The following is an 18,386-nucleotide window of genomic DNA, read 5'->3' as shown; positions in this document are numbered from 1 at the left end:
ACATTGTCCATTTTACACACTGCCCGATTTACACACTGCTCAATTTACACAATTTCTGATTTACACACTGCCCGACTTACACACTGCCCGATTTACACACTGTCCGATTTACACACTGCCTGATTTACACACTGCCTGATTAAAACACTGCTCAATTTACACACTACCCAATTAAAACACTGCTCAATTTACACACTGCCTGATTTATACACTGACCAATTTACACACTGCCCGATTTACACACCGCCCAATTTACACACTGCCTGATTTACACACTGCCTGATTTACACATTGCCCATTTTACACACTGCCCGATTTACACACTGCTCAATTTACACAATTTCTGACTTACACACTGACCAATTTACACACTGCCCGATTTACACACCGCCCGACTTACACACTGCCTGATTTACACATTGCCCATTTTACACACTGCCTGATTTACACACTGCCCGATTTACACACTGCCCGATTTACACACTGCCTGATCTACACCCTGCTCGATTTACACCCTGCCCGATTTACACACTGCCCAATTTACACACTGCTTGATTTACACACTGCCTGATTTACACACTGCCCGATTTACACACTGCCTGATTTACACACTGCCTGATTTACACGCTGCCTGATTTACAGACTGCTCATTTTACACACTGCCTGTTTTACACACTGCCTGATTTACACTCTGCCTGATTTACACATTGCCCGATTTACACACTGCCTAATTTACACACTGCCCAACTTACACACTGCCTGATTTACACACTGCCCGATTTACAAACAGCCTGATTTACACACTGCCTGATTTGCACGCTGCCTGATTTACACACTGCTCATTTTACACACTGCCTGTTTTACGCACTGCCTGATTTACACTCTGCCTGATTTACACATTGCCCGATTTACACACTACCTAATTTACACACTGCCCGATTTGCACACTGCCCGATTTACACTCTGCCTGATTTACACACTATCTGATTTACACACTGCCAGATTTACACGCTGCCCAATTTATGCACTGCTCATTTTACATACTGCCTGTTTTATACACTGCCTGCTTTACACTCTGCCTGATTTACACACTGCCCAATTTACACACTGCTCATTTTACACACTGCCTGTTTTACACACTGCCTGATTAAAACACTGCTCAATTTACACACTACCCAATTAAAACACTGCTCAATTTACACACTGCCCGATTTACACACTGCTCAATTTACACAATTTCTGATTTACACACTGCCCGATTTACACACTGCCTGATTTACACACTGTCCGATTTACACACTGCCTGATTTACACACTGCCTGATTAAAACACTGCTCAATTTACACACTACCCAATTAAAACACTGTTCAATTTAAACACTGCCTGATTTATACACTGACCAATTTACACACTGCCCGATTTACACACCGCCCAATTTACACACTGCCTGATTTACACACTGCCTGATTTACACACTGTCCGATTTACACACTGCCTGATTTACACACTGCCTGATTAAAACACTGCTCAATTTACACACTACCCAATTAAAACACTGTTCAATTTAAACACTGCCTGATTTATACACTGACCAATTTACACACTGCCCGATTTACACACCGCCCATTTTACACACTGCCCGATTTACACACTGCTGAATTTACACAATTTCTGATTTACACACTGACCAATTTACACACTGCCCGATTTACACACCGCCCGACTTACACACTGCCTGATTTACACATTGCCCATTTTACACACTGCCTGATTTACACACTGCCCGATTTACACACCTCCCGATTTACACACTGCCCATTTTACACACTGCCTGATCTACACCCTGCTCGATTTACACCCTGCCCGATTTACACACTGCCCAATTTACACACTGCTTGATTTACACACTGCCCGATTTACACACTGCCTGATTTACACACTGCCTGATTTACACACTGCCTGATTAAAACACTGCTCAATTTACACACTGCCTGATTAACACACTGTCTGATTTACACACTGCCTGATTAACACACTGTCTGATTTACATAGTGCCTGATTAACACACTGTCTGGTTTACATAGTGCCTTATTTACACACTGCCTGATTAATACACTGACTGACTTACATAGTGCCTGATTTACACACTGCTTGATTAAAACACTGTCTGATTTACATAGTGCCTGATTTACACACTGCCTGATAACACACTGCCTGATTAAAACACTGCCTGATTTACATAGTGCCTGATTAACACACTGCCTGATTAACACACTGTCTGATTTACATAGTGCCTGATTTAAACACTGCCTGATTTACACACTGCCTGATTAACACACTGCCTGATTTACACACTGCCTGATTAACACACTGTCTGATTTACACACTGCCTGATTAACACACTGTCTGATTTACATAGTGCCCGATTAACACACTGTCTGATTTACATAGTGCCTGTATTAACACACTGCCTGATTTACATAGTGCCAGATTAACACACTGTCTGATTTACTCAGTGCCTGATTAAAACATTGTCTCATTTACATAGTGCCTGATTAACACGCTGTCTGATTTACATAGTGCCTGATTAACACACTGCCTGATTTACATAGTGCCAGATTAGCACACTGCCTGATTAAAACACTGTCTAATTTCCATAGTGCCTGATTAACAAACAGTCTGATTTACATAGTGCCTGATTAACACAGTGCCTGATTAACACAGTGTCTGATTTACATAGTGCCTGATTAACACACTGTCTGATTTGCATAGTGCCTGATTTACATAGTGCCTGATTAACACACTGCCTGATTTACATAGTGCCTGATTAACACACTGTCTGATTTACATAGAGCCTGAATTGCATAGTGCCTGATTTACACACTGCCTGATTAACACACTGCCTGATTAACACACTGTCTGATTTAGAGAGTGCCTGATTTACACACTGCCTGATTAACACACTGTCTGATTTACACAGTGCCTGATTTACACACTTCCTGATTAACACACTGTCTGATTTACACACTGCCTGATTTACACACTGCCTGATTAACATAGTGACTGATTAACACACTGTCTGATTTACATAGTGCCTGATTCACACACTGCCTGATTAACACACTGTCTGATTTACATCGTGCATGATTTACACACTCCCTGATTTACATAGTGCCTGATTAACACACTGTCTGGTTTACATAGTGCCTTATTTACACACTGCCTGATTAACACACTGACTGACTTACATAGTGCCTGATTTACACACTGCTTGATTAAAACACTGTCTGATTTACATAGTGCCTGATTTACACACTGCCTGATTAAAACACTGCCTGATTTACATAGTGCCTGATTAACACACTGCCTGATTTACATACTGCCTGATTAACACACTGTCTGATTTACATAGTGCCTAATTTACACACTGCCTGATTAACACACTGTCTGATTTACATAGTGCCTGATTTACACACTGCCTGATGTACACACTGCCTGTTTAACACACTGTCTGATTTACACACTGCCTGATTAACGCACTGTCTGATTTGCATAGTGCCTGATTTACACACTGTCTGATTTACATAGTGGCTGATTAACACACTGCCTGATCTACATAGTGCCTGATTAACCCACTGTCTGATATACATAGTGCCTGATTAAAACAATGTCTCATTTACATAGTGCCTGATTAACACACTGTCTGATTTACATAGTGCCTGATTAACACACTGCCTGATTTACATTGTGCCTGATTAACACACTGTCTGATTTACATAGTGCCTGATTAACACACTGCCTGATTAACACACTGTCTGTTTTACATAGTGCCTGATTAAAAGATTGTCTGATTTACATAGTGCCTGAATTACTAAGTGCCTGATTAACACACTGCCTGATTTACATAGTGCCTGATTTACACACTGCCTGATTAACAAACTGCCTGATTAATACACTGCCTGATTAGAACACTGTCTGATTTACATTGTGCCTGATTTACATAGTGCCTGATTAAAACACTGACTGATTTACATAGTGCATGATTTACATAGTGCCTGATTAACACACAGTCTGAATTACATAGTGCCTGATTTACATAGTGCCTGATTAACACACTGACTGATTTACATAGTGCCTGATTTACATAGTGCCTGATTTACACACTGCCTGATTAACACACTGCCTGATTTACACACTGCCTCATTAACACACTGCCTGATTTACATAGTGCCTGATTAACACACCGCCTGATTAACAAACTGCCTGATTAACACACTGTCTGATATACATAGTGCCTGAATTATACACTGCCTTATTAGCACACTGTCTGATTTACATAGTGCCTGATTTACACAGAGCCTCTTTAACACACTGCCTGATTTACACACTGCCTGTTTAACACAGTGTCTGATTTACACACTGCTTGATTTACACACTGCCTGATTAACACACTGCCTGATTAACGTAGTGCCTGATTAACACACTGTCTGATTTACATACTGCCTGATTAACACACTGTCTGATTTACATAGTGCATGATTTACATACTGCCTGATTAACATAGTGCCTGATTTACACACTGCTTGATTAACAAATTGTCTGATTTACTTAGTGCCTGATTTACACACTGCCTGATTAACGTAGTGCCTGATTTACACACAGCCTGTTTAACACACTGCCTGATTTACACACTGCCTGATTAACACAGTGTCTGATTTACACACTGCTTGATTTACACACTGCCTGATTAACACACGGTCTGATTTACATAGTGCCTGATTTACACACTGCCTGATTAACGTAGTGCCTGATTAACACACTGTCTGATTTACATACTGCCTGATTAACACACTGTCTGATTTACATAGTGCATGATTTACACACTGCCTGATTAACATAGTGCCTGATTTACACACTGCCTGATTAACACACTGGCTGATTAAAACACTGTCTGATTTACATAGTTCCTGATTAACACACTGCCTGATTAACACACTGTCTGATTTACATAGTGCCTGATTTACACACTGTCTGATTTGCATAGTGCCTGATTTACATTGTGCCTGATTAACACACTGCCTGATTTACATAGTGCCTGATTAACACACTGTCTGATTTACATAGTGCCTGAATTGCATAGTGCCTGATTTACACACTGCCTGATTAAAACAATGTCTGATTTACACCGTGCCTGATTTACACACTGCCTTTTTAACACACTGTCTGATTTACACACTGCCTGATTCACACACTGCCTGATTAACACACTGTCTGGTTTACATCGTGCCTGATTTACAAACTGCCTGATTAACACAGTTTACTGATTAACAAACTGTCTGATTTACATAGTGCCTGATTCACACACTGCCTGATTAACACACTCTCTGATTTACATCGTGCATGATTTACACACTGCCTGATTTAAATAGTGCCTGATTAACACACTGTCTGATTTACATAGTGCCTTATTTACACACTGCCTTATTAACACACTCACTGACTTACATAGTGCCTGAATTACACACTGCTTGATTAACTAACTGTCTGATTTACATAGTGCCTGGTTTACACACTGCCTGATTAACACACTGACTGATTAAAACACTGCCTGATTTACATAGTGCCTGATTAACACACTGCCAGATTAACACACTGTCTGATTTACATAGTTCCTGATTAACACACTGCCTGATTTACATACTGCCTGATTAACACACTGTCTGATTTACACACTGCCTGATTTACACACTGCCTGATGTACACACTGCCTGATTAACACACTGCCTGATTTACACACTGCCTGATTAACACACTGTCTGATTTACATAGTGCCTGATTAACACACTGTCTGATTTACATAGTGCCTGATTAACACACTGTCTGATTTACATGGTGCATGATTAACAAACTGCCTGATTTACATAGAACCTGATTAAACCACTGTCTCATTTACATAGTGCCTGATTAAAAAAATGTCTCATTTACATAGTGCCTGATTAACACACTGCCTGATTTAAATAGTGCCTGATTTACACACTGCCTGATTAACATACTGCCTGAATTACACACTGCCAGATTAACACACTGCCTGATTTACATAGTGCCTGATTAACCCACTGCCTGAATAACACACTGCCTGATTAACACACTTTCTGATTTACATAGTGCCTGATTAACACCCTGCCTGATTAACACACTGTCTGATTTACATAGTGCCTGATTAACACACTGCCTGATTAACAAACTGTCTGATTTACATAGTGCCTGATTTACACAATGCCTGATTAACATAGTGCCTGATTAATACACTTTCTGATTTACATAATGCCTGACTTACACAGTGCCTGATTAACACACTGTCTGATTTACATATTGCCTAATTTACACACTGCCTGATTAACTCACTGTCTGATTTACATATGCCTGATTTACACACTGCCTGATTAATATAGTGCCTGATTCCCACACTGCCTGATTAACACACTGTCTGATATACATAGTGCATGATTTAAACTCTACCTGATCAACATTGTGCCTGAGTAACACACTGTCTGATTTACATAGTGCCTTATTTACACACTGACTTATTAACTCACTGTCTGATTTACATAGTGCCTGATTTACACACTGCTTGATTAACACACTGTCTGATTTACATAGTGCCTGATTTACACACTGCCTGATTAACACACTACCTGATTAACACACTGCCTGATTTACATAGTGCCAGATTAACACACTTCCTGATTAACACACTGTCTGATTTACATAGTTCCTGATTAACACACTGCCTGTTTTACACACTGCCTGATTAACACACTGTCTGATTTACATAGTGCCTGATTTACACACTGCCTGATTAACACACTGTCTGATTTACATATTGCCTGATTTACACACTGCCTGATTTAAACACTGCCTGATTAACACACTGCCTGATTTACATAGTGCCTGATTAACCCACTGTCTGATATACATAGTGCCTCATTAAAACAATGTCTCATTTACATAGTGCCTGATTAACACACTGTCTGATTTACATAGTGCCTGATTAACACACTGCCTGATTTACATAGTGCCTGATTAACACACTGTCTGATTTACATCGTGCCTGATTAACACACTGTCTGATTTACATAGTGCCTGATTAACACACTGCCTGATTAACACACTGTCTGATTTACATAGTGCCTGATTTACACACTGCCTGATTAACAAACTGCCTGATTAACACACTGCCTGATTAGCACACTGTCTGATTTACATAGTGCCTGATTTACATGGTGCCTGGTTAACACACTGACTGATTTACATAGTGCATGATTTACATAGTGCCTGATTAACACTCAGTCTGAATTACATAGTGCCTGATTTACATAGTGCCTGATTAACACACTGTCTGATTTACATAGTGCCTGATTTACATAGTGCCTGATTTACACACTGCCTGATTAACACGCTGCCTGATTTACACACTGCCTGATTAACACACTGCCTGATTTACATAGTGCCTGATTAACACACCGCCTGATTAACAAACTGCCTGATTAACACAGTGTCTGATATACATAGTGCCTAATTAACACACTGCCTGATTTACACACTGCCTGATTAACACACTGTCTGATTTACATAGTGCCTGATTTACACACTGCCTGATTAACACACCGTCTGATTTACATAGTGCATGATTTACACACTGCCTGATTAACATAGTGCCTGATTTACACACTGCTTGATTACCAAACTGTCTGATTTACATAGTGCCTGATTTACACACTGCCTGATTAACACACTGGCTGATTAAAACACTGTCTGATATACATAGTTCCTGATTAACACACTGTCTGATTTGCATAGTGCCTGATTTACATAGAGCCTGATTAACACACTGCCTGATTTACATAGTGCCTGATTAAAACACTGTCTGATTTACATAGTGTCTGAATTGCATAGTGCCTGATTTACACACTGACTAATTAACACACTGCCTGTTTAACACACTGTCTGATTTACAGACTGCCTGATTTACAAACTGCCTGATTAAAACAATGTCTGATTTACACCGTGCCTGATTTACACACTGCCTTTTTAACACACTGTCTGATTTACACACTGCCTGATTTACACACTGCCTGATAAACACACTGTCTGGTTTACATCGTGCCTGATTCACACACTGCCTGATTAACACACTCTCTGAATTACATCGTGCATGATTTACACACTACCTGATTTACATAGTGCCTGATTTACACACTGCTTGATTAACAAACTGTCTGATTTACATAGTGCCTGATTTACACCTTGCCTGATTAACACACTGCCTGATTAAAACACTGCCTGATTTCCATAGTGCCTGATTAACACACTGCCTGATTAACACACTGTCTGATTTACATAGTGCCTGATTTACACACTGCTTGATTAACAAACTGTCTGATTTACATAGTGCCTGATTTACACCTTGCCTGATTAACACACTGCCTGATTAAAACACTGCCTGATTTCCATAGTGCCTGATTAACACACTGCCTGATTAACACACTGTCTGATTTACATATTTCCTGATTAACACACTGCCTGATTTACACACTGCCGGATTAACTCACTGTCTGATTTACGTAGTGCCTGATTTACACACTGCCTGATTAACACACTGTCTGATTACATAGTGCCCGATTTACGCACTGCCTGATTTACTCACTGCCTGATTAACACACTGTCTGATTTACATAGTGCCTGATTAACACACTGTCTGATTTACATAGCGCCTGATTAACACACTGTCTGATTTACATGGTGCATGATTAACAAACTGCCTGATTTACATAGAACCTGATTAAACCACTGTCTCATTTACATAGTGCCTGATTAAAAAAATGTCTCATTTACATAGTGCCTGATTAACACAATGTCTGATTTACATAGTGCCTGATTAACACACTGCCTGATTTAAATAGTGCCTGATTTACACACTGCCTGATTAACACACTGCCTGAATTACACACTGCCAGATTAACACACTGCCTGATTTACATAGTGCCTGATTAACCCACTGCCTGAATAACACACTGCCTGATTAACACACCTTCTGATTTACATAGTGCCTGATTAACACCCTGCCTGATTAACACACTGTCTGATTTACATAGTGCCTGATTAACACACTGTCTGATTTACATAGTGCCTGATTTACATAGTGCCTGATTTACACACTGCCTGATTAACACGCTGCCTGATTTACACACTGCCTGATTAACACACTGCCTGATTTACATAGTGCCTGATTAACACACCGCCTGATTAACAAACTGCCTGATTAACACAGTGTCTGATATACATAGTGCCTAATTAACACACTGCCTGATTTACACACTGCCTGATTAACACACTGTCTGATTTACATAGTGCCTGATTTACACACTGCCTGATTAACACACCGTCTGATTTACATAGTGCATGATTTACACACTGCCTGATTAACATAGTGCCTGATTTACACACTGCTTGATTACCAAACTGTCTGATTTACATAGTGCCTGATTTACACACTGCCTGATTAACACACTGGCTGATTAAAACACTGTCTGATATACATAGTTCCTGATTAACACACTGTCTGATTTGCATAGTGCCTGATTTACATAGAGCCTGATTAACACACTGCCTGATTTACATAGTGCCTGATTAAAACACTGTCTGATTTACATAGTGTCTGAATTGCATAGTGCCTGATTTACACACTGACTAATTAACACACTGCCTGTTTAACACACTGTCTGATTTACAGACTGCCTGATTTACAAACTGCCTGATTAAAACAATGTCTGATTTACACCGTGCCTGATTTACACACTGCCTTTTTAACACACTGTCTGATTTACACACTGCCTGATTTACACACTGCCTGATAAACACACTGTCTGGTTTACATCGTGCCTGATTCACACACTGCCTGATTAACACACTCTCTGAATTACATCGTGCATGATTTACACACTACCTGATTTACATAGTGCCTGATTTACACACTGCTTGATTAACAAACTGTCTGATTTACATAGTGCCTGATTTACACCTTGCCTGATTAACACACTGCCTGATTAAAACACTGCCTGATTTCCATAGTGCCTGATTAACACACTGCCTGATTAACACACTGTCTGATTTACATAGTGCCTGATTTACACACTGCTTGATTAACAAACTGTCTGATTTACATAGTGCCTGATTTACACCTTGCCTGATTAACACACTGCCTGATTAAAACACTGCCTGATTTCCATAGTGCCTGATTAACACACTGCCTGATTAACACACTGTCTGATTTACATATTTCCTGATTAACACACTGCCTGATTTACACACTGCCGGATTAACTCACTGTCTGATTTACGTAGTGCCTGATTTACACACTGCCTGATTAACACACTGTCTGATTACATAGTGCCCGATTTACGCACTGCCTGATTTACTCACTGCCTGATTAACACACTGTCTGATTTACATAGTGCCTGATTAACACACTGTCTGATTTACATAGCGCCTGATTAACACACTGTCTGATTTACATGGTGCATGATTAACAAACTGCCTGATTTACATAGAACCTGATTAAACCACTGTCTCATTTACATAGTGCCTGATTAAAAAAATGTCTCATTTACATAGTGCCTGATTAACACAATGTCTGATTTACATAGTGCCTGATTAACACACTGCCTGATTTAAATAGTGCCTGATTTACACACTGCCTGATTAACACACTGCCTGAATTACACACTGCCAGATTAACACACTGCCTGATTTACATAGTGCCTGATTAACCCACTGCCTGAATAACACACTGCCTGATTAACACACCTTCTGATTTACATAGTGCCTGATTAACACCCTGCCTGATTAACACACTGTCTGATTTACATAGTGCCTGATTAACACACTGCCTGATTAACATAGTGCCTGATTTACACAATGCCTGATTAACATAGTGCCTGATTAATACACTTTCTGATTTACATAATGCCTGACTTACACAGTGCCTGATTAACACACTGTCTGATTTACATATTGCCTAATTTACACACTGCCTGATTAACTCACTGTCTGATTTACATATGCCTGATTTACACACTGCCTGATTAATATAGTGCCTGATTCCCACACTGCCTGATTAACACACTGTCTGATATACATAGTGCCTGATTAACACACTGTCTGATTTACATAGCGCCTGATTAACACACTGTCTGATTTACATGGTGCATGATTAACAAACTGCCTGATTTACATAGAACCTGATTAAACCACTGTCTCATTTACATAGTGCCTGATTAAAAAAATGTCTCATTTACATAGTGCCTGATTAACACAATGTCTGATTTACATAGTGCCTGATTAACACACTGCCTGATTTAAATAGTGCCTGATTTACACACTGCCTGATTAACACACTGCCTGAATTACACACTGCCAGATTAACACACTGCCTGATTTACATAGTGCCTGATTAACCCACTGCCTGAATAACACACTGCCTGATTAACACACCTTCTGATTTACATAGTGCCTGATTAACACCCTGCCTGATTAACACACTGTCTGATTTACATAGTGCCTGATTAACTAACTGCCTGATTAACAAACTGTCTGATTTACATAGTGCCTGATTTACACAATGCCTGATTAACATAGTGCCTGATTAATACACTTTCTGATTTACATAATGCCTGACTTACACAGTGCCTGATTAACACACTGTCTGATTTACATATTGCCTAATTTACACACTGCCTGATTAACTCACTGTCTGATTTACATATGCCTGATTTACACACTGCCTGATTAATATAGTGCCTGATTCCCACACTGCCTGATTAACACACTGTCTGATATACATAGTGCCTGATTCCCACACTGACTTATTAACTCACTGTCTGATTTACATAGTGCCTGATTTACACACTGCTTGATTAACACACTGTCTGATTTACATAGTGCCTGATTTACACACTGCCTGATTAATACACTACCTGATTGACACACTGCCTGATTTACATAGTGCCAGATTAACACACTTCCTGATTAACACACTGTCTGATTTACATAGTTCCTGATTAACACACTGCCTGTTTTACACACTGCCTGATTAACACACTGTCTGATTTACATATTGCCTGATTTACACACTGCCTGATTTAAACACTGCCTGATTAACACACTGTCTGATTTACACACTACCTGATTAACACACTGTCTGATTTACATAGTACCTGATTTACACACTGTCTGATTTACATAGTGACTGATTAACACACTGCCTGATTTACATAGTGCCTGATTAACCCACTGTCTGATATACATAGTGCCTCATTAAAACAATGTCTCATTTACATAGTGCCTGATTAACACACTGTCTGATTTACATAGTGCCTGATTAACACACTGCCTGATTTACATAGTGCCTGATTAACACACTGTCTGATTTACATAGTGCCTGATTAACACACTGCCTGATTTACATAGTGCCTGATTAACACACTGTCTGATTTACATCGTGCCTGATTAACACACTGTCTGATTTACATAGTGCCTGATTAACACACTGCCTGATTTACATAGTGCCTGATTAACACACTGTCTGATTTACATCGTGCCTGATTAACACACTGTCTGATTTACATAGTGCCTGATTAACACACTGCCTGATTAACACACTGTCTGATTTACATAGTGCATGATTAAAAGTCTGTCTGATTTACATAGTGCCTGAATTACTAAGTGCCTGATTAACACACTGCCTGATTTACATAGTGCCTGATTAACACACTGCCTGATTAACAAACTGCCTGATTAACACACTGCCTGATTAGCACACTGTCTGATTTACATAGTGCCTGATTTACATGGTGCCTGGTCAACACACTGACTGATTTACATAGTGCATGATTTACATAGTGCCTGATTAACACTCAGTCTGAATTACATAGTGCCTGATTTACATAGTGCCTGATTAACACACTGTCTGATTTACATAGTGCCTGATTTACATAGTGCCTGATTTACACACTGCCTGATTAACACGCTGCCTGATTTACACACTGCCTGATTAACACACTGCCTGATTTACATAGTGCCTGATTAACACACCGCCTGATTAACAAACTGCCTGATTAACACACTGTCTGATATACATAGTGCCTGATTAACACACTGCCTGATTTACACACTGCCTGATTAACACACTGTCTGATTTACATAGTGCCTGATTTATACACTGCCTGATTAGCACACTTTCTGATTTACATAGTGCCTGATTTACACACTGCCTGATTAACGTAGTGCCTGATTAACACACTGTCTGATTTACATAGTGCCTGATTTACACACTGCCTGATTAACACACCGTCTGATTTACATAGTGCATGATTTACACACTGCCTGATTAACATAGTGCCTGATTTACACACTGCTTGATTAACAAACTGTCTGATTTACATAGTGCCTGATTTACACACTGCCTGATTAACACACTGACTGATTAAAACACTGTCTGATATACATAGTTCCTGATTAACACACTGTCTGATTTGCATAGTGCCTGATTTACATAGAGCCTGATTAACACACTGCCTGATTTACATAGTGCCTGATTAAAACACTGTCTGATTTAAATAGTGTCTGAATTGCATAGTGCCTGATTTACACACTGACTAATTAACACACTGCCTGTTTAACACACTGTCTGATTTACAGACTGCCTGATTTACAAACTGCCTGATTAAAACAATGTCTGATTTACACCGTGCCTGATTTACACACTGCCTTTTTAACACACTGTCTGATTTACACACTGCCTGATTTACACACTGCCTGATAAACACACTGTCTGGTTTACATCGTGCCTGATTCACACACTGCCTGATTAACACACTCTCTGAATTACATCGTGCATGATTTACACACTACCTGATTTACATAGTGCCTGATTAACACACTGTCTGATTTACATAGTGCTTGATTTACACACTGCTTGATTAACAAACTGTCTGATTTACATAGTGCCTGATTTACACCTTGCCTGATTAACACACTGCCTGATTAAAACACTGCCTGATTTCCATAGTGCCTGATTAACACACTGCCTGATTAACACACTGTCTGATTTACATATTTCCTGATTAACACACTGCCTGATTTACACACTGCCGGATTAACTCACTGTCTGATTTACGTAGTGCCTGATTTACACACTGCCTGATTTACTCACTGCCTGATTAACACACTGTCTGATTTACATAGTGCCTGATTTACACACTGTCTGATTAACGCACTGCCTGATTAACACACTGTCTGATTTACATAGCGCCTGATTAACACACTGTCTGATTTACATGGTGCATGATTAACAAACTGCCTGATTTACATAGAACCTGATTAAACCACTGTCTCATTTACATAGTGCCTGATTAAAAAAATGTCTCATTTACATAGTGCCTGATTAACACAATGTCTGATTTACATAGTGCCTGATTAACACACTGCCTGATTTAAATAGTGCCTGATTTACACACTGCCTGATTAACACACTGCCTGAATTACACACTGCCAGATTAACACACTGCCTGATTTACATAGTGCCTGATTAACCCACTGCCTGAATAACACACTGCCTGATTAACACACTTTCTGATTTACATAGTGCCTGATTAACACCCTGCCTGATTAACACACTGTCTGATTTACATAGTGCCTGATTAACACACTGCCTGATTAACAAACTGTCTGATTTACATAGTGCCTGATTTACACACTGTCTGATTAACATAGTGCCTGATTAATACACTTTCTGATTTACATAATGCCTGACTTACATAGTGCCTGATTAACACACTGCCTGATTAACAAACTGTCTGATTTACATAGTGCCTGATTTACACACTGTCTGATTAACATAGTGCCTGATTAATACACTTTCTGATTTACATAATGCCTGACTTACACAGTGCCTGATTAACACACTGCCTGATTTACATAGTGCCTGATTAACACACTGCCTGATTAACAAACTGTCTGATTTACATAGTGCCTGATTTACACACTGTCTGATTAACATAGTGCCTGATTAACACACTGTCTGATTTACATATTGCCTAATTTACACACTGCCTGATTAACTCACTGTCTGATTTACATATGCCTGATTTACACACTGCCTGATTAATATAGTGCCTGATTCCCACACTGCCTGATTAACACACTGTCTGATATACATAGTGCATGATTTAAACTCTACCTGATCAACATTGTGCCTGAGTAACACACTGTCTGATTTACATAGTGCCTTATTTATACACTGACTTATTAACTCACTGTCTGATTTACATAGTGCCTGATTTACACACTGCTTGATTAACACACTGTCTGATTTACATAGTGCCTGATTTACACACTGCCTGATTAATACACTACCTGATTAACACACTGCCTGATTTACATAGTGCCAGATTAACACACTTACTGATTAACACACTGTCTGATTTACATAGTTCCTGATTAACACACTGCCTGTTTTACACACTGCCTGATTAACACACTGTCTGATTTACATATTGCCTGATTTACACACTGCCTGATTTAAACACTGCCTGATTAACACACTGTCTGATTTACACACTGCCTGATTAACACACTGTCTGATTTACATAGTACCTGATTTACACACTGTCTGATTTACATAGTGCCTGATTAAAACACTGTCTGATTTAAATAGTGTCTGAATTGCATAGTGCCTGATTTACACACTGACTAATTAACACACTGCCTGTTTAACACACTGTCTGATTTACAGACTGCCTGATTTACAAACTGCCTGATTAAAACAATGTCTGATTTACACCGTGCCTGATTTACACACTGCCTTTTTAACACACTGTCTGATTTACACACTGCCTGATTTACACACTGCCTGATAAACACACTGTCTGGTTTACATCGTGCCTGATTCACACACTGCCTGATTAACACACTCTCTGAATTACATCGTGCATGATTTACACACTACCTGATTTACATAGTGCCTGATTAACACACTGTCTGATTTACATAGTGCTTGATTTACACACTGCTTGATTAACAAACTGTCTGATTTACATAGTGCCTGATTTACACCTTGCCTGATTAACACACTGCCTGATTAAAACACTGCCTGATTTCCATAGTGCCTGATTAACACACTGCCTGATTAACACACTGTCTGATTTACATATTTCCTGATTAACACACTGCCTGATTTACACACTGCCGGATTAACTCACTGTCTGATTTACGTAGTGCCTGATTTACACACTGCCTGATTTACTCACTGCCTGATTAACACACTGTCTGATTTACATAGTGCCTGATTTACACACTGTCTGATTAACGCACTGCCTGATTAACACACTGTCTGATTTACATAGCGCCTGATTAACACACTGTCTGATTTACATGGTGCATGATTAACAAACTGCCTGATTTACATAGAACCTGATTAAACCACTGTCTCATTTACATAGTGCCTGATTAAAAAAATGTCTCATTTACATAGTGCCTGATTAACACAATGTCTGATTTACATAGTGCCTGATTAACACACTGCCTGATTTAAATAGTGCCTGATTTACACACTGCCTGATTAACACACTGCCTGAATTACACACTGCCAGATTAACACACTGCCTGATTTACATAGTGCCTGATTAACCCACTGCCTGAATAACACACTGCCTGATTAACACACTTTCTGATTTACATAGTGCCTGATTAACACCCTGCCTGATTAACACACTGTCTGATTTACATAGTGCCTGATTAACACACTGCCTGATTAACAAACTGTCTGATTTACATAGTGCCTGATTTACACACTGTCTGATTAACATAGTGCCTGATTAATACACTTTCTGATTTACATAATGCCTGACTTACATAGTGCCTGATTAACACACTGCCTGATTAACAAACTGTCTGATTTACATAGTGCCTGATTTACACACTGTCTGATTAACATAGTGCCTGATTAATACACTTTCTGATTTACATAATGCCTGACTTACACAGTGCCTGATTAACACACTGCCTGATTTACATAGTGCCTGATTAACACACTGCCTGATTAACAAACTGTCTGATTTACATAGTGCCTGATTTACACACTGTCTGATTAACATAGTGCCTGATTAACACACTGTCTGATTTACATATTGCCTAATTTACACACTGCCTGATTAACTCACTGTCTGATTTACATATGCCTGATTTACACACTGCCTGATTAATATAGTGCCTGATTCCCACACTGCCTGATTAACACACTGTCTGATATACATAGTGCATGATTTAAACTCTACCTGATCAACATTGTGCCTGAGTAACACACTGTCTGATTTACATAGTGCCTTATTTATACACTGACTTATTAACTCACTGTCTGATTTACATAGTGCCTGATTTACACACTGCTTGATTAACACACTGTCTGATTTACATAGTGCCTGATTTACACACTGCCTGATTAATACACTACCTGATTAACACACTGCCTGATTTACATAGTGCCAGATTAACACACTTCCTGATTAACACACTGTCTGATTTACATAGTTCCTGATTAACACACTGCCTGTTTTACACACTGCCTGATTAACACACTGTCTGATTTACATATTGCCTGATTTACACACTGCCTGATTTAAACACTGCCTGATTAACACACTGTCTGATTTACACACTGCCTGATTAACACACTGTCTGATTTACATAGTACCTGATTTACACACTGTCTGATTTACATAGTGCCTGATTAAAACACTGTCTGATTTACATAGTGTCTGAATTGCATAGTGCCTGATTTACACACTGACTAATTAACACACTGCCTGTTTAACACACTGTCTGATTTACAGACTGCCTGATTTACAAACTGCCTGATTAAAGCAATGTCTGATTTACACCGTGCCTGATTTACACACTGCCTTTTTAACACACTGTCTGATTTACACACTGCCTGATTTACACACTGCCTGATAAACACACTGTCTGGTTTACATCGTGCCTGATTCACACACTGCCTGATTAACACACTCTCTGAATTACATCGTGCATGATTTACACACTACCTGATTTACATAGTGCCTGATTAACACACTGTCTGATTTACATAGTGCCTGATTTACACACTGCTTGATTAACAAACTGTCTGATTTACATAGTGCCTGATTTACACCTTGCCTGATTAACACACTGCCTGATTAAAACACTGCCTGATTTCCATAGTGCCTGATTAACACACTGCCTGATTAACACACTGCCTGATTTACATATTTCCTGATTAACACACTGCC

This window comes from Carcharodon carcharias, chromosome 11 (genome assembly GCF_017639515.1).
Source record: "Carcharodon carcharias isolate sCarCar2 chromosome 11, sCarCar2.pri, whole genome shotgun sequence".
NCBI lineage: Eukaryota > Metazoa > Chordata > Chondrichthyes > Lamniformes > Lamnidae > Carcharodon > Carcharodon carcharias.
Note: the sequence above shows the minus strand (reverse complement) of the source record.